Source organism: Ischnura elegans, chromosome 2 (assembly GCF_921293095.1).
Source record: "Ischnura elegans chromosome 2, ioIscEleg1.1, whole genome shotgun sequence".
NCBI classification, from domain to species: Eukaryota; Metazoa; Arthropoda; class Insecta; order Odonata; family Coenagrionidae; genus Ischnura; species Ischnura elegans.
The window spans coordinates 127,158,698-127,164,454 of NC_060247.1; the positions used below are offsets into that span (position 1 = coordinate 127,158,698).

The 5,757-nt window shown below is 36.3% G+C and overlaps 1 long non-coding RNA gene across 1 annotated transcript; it reads right to left on the reverse strand.

The window, feature by feature from the left end:
- Positions 1-210: 210 nt before the first annotated feature.
- Positions 211-1,337, reverse strand: LOC124174142. Its single transcript, XR_006868879.1, has 2 exons — positions 1,256-1,337; positions 211-280 (listed from the first exon to the last, which is right to left on the reverse strand). It is a non-coding gene; the product is annotated as an uncharacterized LOC124174142 (long non-coding RNA).
- Positions 1,338-5,757: the final 4,420 nt, after the last annotated feature.

Consider the following 5,757-nt stretch of genomic DNA (forward strand, 5'->3'; position numbering starts at 1 on the left):
CAAGAACTTCGTAAACATCAAAACATTTGTCGAAATCAAAGGTGTACAGAGCTTTTTAGACGAAATACTCAATCATTTTCGTTGTAAATTATTCTGTCCACTTTTCCAAATTCAGGAAGGCTGAAATCGTCGAAACCAACTGCACCACATTTTCCACTTCGGTAACGAGTGAACTTCCTTTTCACCCAAGGCACATCAAGGCAAGCTGTCACAAACTCACGGGGAATTTTCCTATAAGTTCACAGTGTCCATCAACACCTCACAATCTTCCACTAAGGAACTGGAATAAATATATAAAAAAATTATATAATTAAACTTGCCTTTATGATTTTTGGTTATACTCTTTTACAATTAGTTACCAACGTTTTACATGAAAAGGAAGCTACTTCCTACTCATAACTTAAGCTATTTATACAGTACATAAATCAGCCGTAACTTCTTGACATGTAAACATCAAGAATAGCTAGATCAGGAGAAAAATTATTTTAAAAATTCTGTGGTATGTTACACCTTGCAATATGGATACTATTGTATATAGGTCTATATATCCTCGATTTGAGTTCCAAATTTTGTGATACACAGCTCTATATTGCGGTTCATACGCATTGTAACGTTTGATATTATGTTTATGTTTTGATTTATATTATTTATTTGATGTTTATATTTGGATTGTTGCCAATGAGTTGTTGAAAAGAGAGAGGGAATTGTTGAGAGAGAAGCCATTTAAATATGAGCCGGAAGGAAGGAGAGGAGAATAAGAAATTGTGATATGAAATGAATAAAGAGGTCTCTGGAAGAAGCTAGTGTCTGATATTACACTTTGATATTATATACGTTTAGGGTTGAGTCCTTCGCATAATTAGTGCATAAGTGTCTGTATTTCTACTTGTACAGTGGAACTCAGGTTATCCGGTGTGCATGAAATTGCAATCCAATCCAATTGAAATTGAAATCTAATGGAAAACTACTTGAAACTTTTCATCAATGGATTAAATGAGAATACAAACATTTCATTCAGTAAAAGTGATATTGTAATACACATGTATTAATTTAAAATGTATTCATCTGTTTAGTAACGAAATGTATAATTCACATGGTAGTCATTAAAATTGACCGGAAGTATTTTCGAGAAAACGTATGGGTTGAAAAATACAATATCCAATCTAAGGATAATATCAACCCATAAGATAAAGTCTTGAACGGTGAAATAAAATAAGAGTTACGCATAATAACGAAACACAATAGGCAAGCTTACCAGTAAATTTTTCCTCGAGAAGGTTCAGGCCCAAAGCATCAAGAAAATCCTTAGCTCGGTCATCTTCTCGTATGAAAGTGCTCTAGGATATAAAAAATATTAAAATTGGCATTGAATGGCAATATTTTCTCACTTGCAAGAGCAAACTTAAAAGCTATTTACTTACCACAAAGCATGCCAAACATGTTCACTTACGAGTTGTTTATTTTAAGTACTGTTTGGGAGTCCGTCGCTATAGTGATGACTGACGCAGAAACGATAATAGTCGCCTTATCCATCGAGTTGGCTGTGGGATCCAACTATTGGATGAGGGATATGTTCGAGATTGGTGTGGGGACCAACACTTGGACACTACAACCAAGTTATGACTGTCCAATTTAATTAGATATATCACCTAATCGCGCTGGCTGCCGTGTCTGTTGCAGTGGATACTGCATCCAACTTTCACTTATCCAATTAAAACTGGATGTGTCATCCAATCCTTTTTTTTGAGTGCAACGTTTCAGTTTATTTTAAAACCTTCATCAGGGCTTTAATATGTTCTAAGGTTCCTCTTGCATTCTTTTTTAAACCAAGGAGGAATATTAATCATCACTTTTATATCACCGTCATCTCAATCTACAATATAGAAATACTAGGAGAAGAATCCGAGGAAAAAGCTGTATAACAACATCAAACCATAATCCATTTTTGGGACGCCGAGAATGGAAAATTTGAGTAGGAATACTGGAGAAACCTTAAAACATATTGAATCCTGATGAAGGTTTTCAAATAAACCGAAACGTTGGCTAGCAACTTTATGCATTATATATGACCTATACTCCTGGAGTTATTTAATCATGGATTGATTATGTACAGAAAGAAAATTATGTGAGAATGATTCACTCAAAATAGTTTGCCAAGTATGAAATTTTAAAAGTATTGGTGGGATCTCCTATTACGGTAATTCCAGAAATGGTTATAAAATTATTAGAAAAATTTTGAAAATTCAGATCGGTACCAAGGTTGTCTAGTTATTGACGCTATTTTCTTTGCAACTTAGCATTCAGGATAATGAATTATTGCATTATATATTAATGGGAACATGATATTGTTTATTTTCAAAAGTGCTCCATGGATTATTTGCACCCAAAATGCAATTTGAAATGGTTTGAAAACGGTTATTGTTACAATTTAAGGAAAACATTTAGTTCCCAAATTATCATATCGGATAAATGTCCGTTTAATTACGATTGTCTTTTAATGTTGATAAACTGCGATAATCTGAGGTATACTGATGCAAATGGAATAGATAAAATATATGTCCTTTATTATGATTCTGCTTGTGATATTGGCGGAAACTTGTAGAACTAGCTTTTTATCGTGATCTTGTTAATAGTATTTATGCGTAAAACTCGATCACAAAGCTTTAACAGCAACGTTGAAAAAATTGACTAAGCAGTCGGAAATTCGTTTCATATGAATTTTGGATATTTTGCGATATAATTTATAGCTTAATATGGTTTCACTGTAATTGTAAAACGTGGAAATAGGAAGTTTCAGAAGAAATAACTGACATGAGCTGATGTGTTGAATCATGATTCTCTCACTATATGGAACGAAACCAGGAATAATTAAGACATTGTGACATGGAAAAATGGTCTTCTTTTATGTTCTGTTGTTTTATGTTTAGTTATAATGATTTATATACAGAAATATATCAAGCGGGAGAGATATGTTATTTCAGCCTAAATTTTAAAGCAGCCTTTTTCCTATGCAATGGTAGTTGACATCACGGATCAGTAAAATATAAATATCTTATCGTCACATCAAGGAAATGTTCCTTCTCATTGTATTTAATTTTTTTAATATCCACATTACAGAAACTGTCAATGCTGCCATCATTTTTTTTTACGATCAAGAATATATCGTCCTCTAAATCTCCTACATTTTCAAGTCCATAACGGAATGTATAATGCTTACTTCGACATTTTATGCACTACTTATCCGTAGAGGGACTGATTCATTTCGCTGATAATGACTGATATAAAAATGAGGCGGAGGCTGTATCAAGTCCCTCGGCAATGATGACTTTGTATCCCATCGCCTGGCAACGCCTTTCAAAACGAGTGCATGCATTTGGGAGGACTCAATCAAGTTTTCGGAGTTGAAGACGAGAACTCGTATTCCTTTTCGTCTCCCTCGTTTCATTAGCCATCTGCTTTGCATCCACTCTCATATCCGAACGAAGGTTAGATGTCACCTTTCTTTTGCTCCTCCTTCCGCTTAATTACGATAAGACCTGGGAGTTTCCGTTCAGCCGCCTACGAGCCATCTCGTATGTTACGCCTTTGCGCGAATAAGCTCTCCCTTTTGAAGGGAGGCGGCATTACGTCTCCGATGGACTATCTGACAGGCAGCCGTAAAAATATGGAGCTCGGCGCGACAATCCTCGTGAAATGGCAGTGCCGAAATCAAGTCGATGGATGCGATTGGGAGGCAGCTTCGCATTGGCCGTCAGGTGCTCCCCGATCGAGGTGAATCGCAATTCAGCGCGGATCCATCCGGGAGCGGCGCTTCACTTATCGAACACGGAGGCGCTGTCGTCGTCGTTTGCCTCCCTGTCAACCGTTAGCTCCTCCTGCATGCCATCCTGCGTCGCCAATCCTCATTTATCCCTCGGGCGGTCTATGTACGCCTCTGTGATTCTCCTTCACACCTCTAACCCTCGCATCCAGCTATCTAGGTTAATCAAGTACCGCCTTTTCTTTTTATCTGTTCAAGTTGTAACTTTAAAATTGTGTGCACACTTACTATCTGTAAGGAGGATATATAAAACAGACATATTTATTTTGCCGGAATTGTTTGTTTATCGGAGTTCGAGAGTTCTAACCCCGTATAAGTAGGTTATAATTCTTTGGAATCAAATTTTTGCGTAATTATAATATATTAGAATGCAATAATGGACATGATTGTTTAGATTTTCACTCTCAGTGTAGGTGAACCTATTTTAATTAAAGCCAAAGTCAATTCATCGCATATTAGAAGTAAAAGTACCGCACAATTGGAATACCTACCCAAATATATGAGATTTCCTATAGACGTTGATAATTTGATACGCTTTTAAGAGATTAATAAAAAAATACTTCTTACCTGCATGGGTCTGCGTTATGGAAAAATAAAAAATGCATTCCATCCTGCTATGTCTGTGAATACTTTTTCCTTGGTGCATCCCATAATTTCTTCCTCCATCTTCATTTTGTGCTCTCGTAATGAATATCTCATGATGAAAGCAATTGTAATTGCACAGTATTACTGCGAGGTACATTAAAGATTTTTATTTAACCTTAAACTTTAGATTGGTATTTTTCATCCGTCACTAATAACGCGATCGCAATGGATATACATTAATGGTGATAAGTATTTAATGTCTACCTCACATGAATGGTTATTCGGCAAGGATTAAAATTAGGGGAAGAAATATTGATTTTGCTGTCGAAGTGAAGATGTAACTCTTAGATGCGCAAAACTCTACCTCAATGAAAGGTAATTCCAGGCATATTGTCTTAGTTGTTTCGAAGGAAGTCTTCCCGAATCGCTTGATATTACATTATAATTATGTGAGACTGACCGGTGTTTGGAAAATATATCTAAAGGATGCTGGGGCGCTGCGACGGCTTTTGAATTTGGATTTTTACCCACTAAAGACACGGTTTTAATTATAGGGTTGGTGGATATTTGCCCTATTCACGGCTCAGTTCTGTACAGAGAGAAATTGATGTACTGAGTGCCCCTCCACTGCAATGGGACGTTAAAACTTAGTCACAGTGGTAATATTTTTTTAAGATCTGGCTCAAGCTAACATTTTAACATTAATACGCTTGCTCACGATCTCACGATGACAACGCATATGTAATCTTCTGACTCATTCCTTTCCACAAACTTATTTAGATTTAATTTTTTTCCTCCAAGCAACATCTTATCAGCAACATAATTATCACTCTGACTGCTGGTTAATTACATGCTTAGATAAAATGAAATTTTGAATACAATATTATAATTATGGAGGAGCATTTGGGGGAGTTTAGTGGGTAGATAGTTGGAAACTGATGGAGGTGTCGCTGCATTAGACCCTTGAAAATACCCTCAACGACCTCTCGTAAAAATTCGCGGAACTGAAGGCTGTCCTGGATAGCAAGTCTCCCTAACTTGAATGCGCTATGTTCGTTCATTATTGAAACTTTGGGCTACCCTAATGATCCCAAAAAAGTAAAGGCCGAAGGACTGAAGGCAGAGATGTTATAAATTTGGAAAATCAATGGAAACAGAAATGTTGGAGAATTCGAACTTATCCGGAATAAAAGATACAGTGTCCGGCGTGATACGATGGAAATCTTTGACATTTAGCTTATTAATACCACTAGTCTGTTGGTACCTTGATAATGACACAAGTTGCCGAAACCATGGTCGGTGTAAATAAAAGTGTGTGGAAACAGACAAGCGGTTTTAATAAGCCGATTATT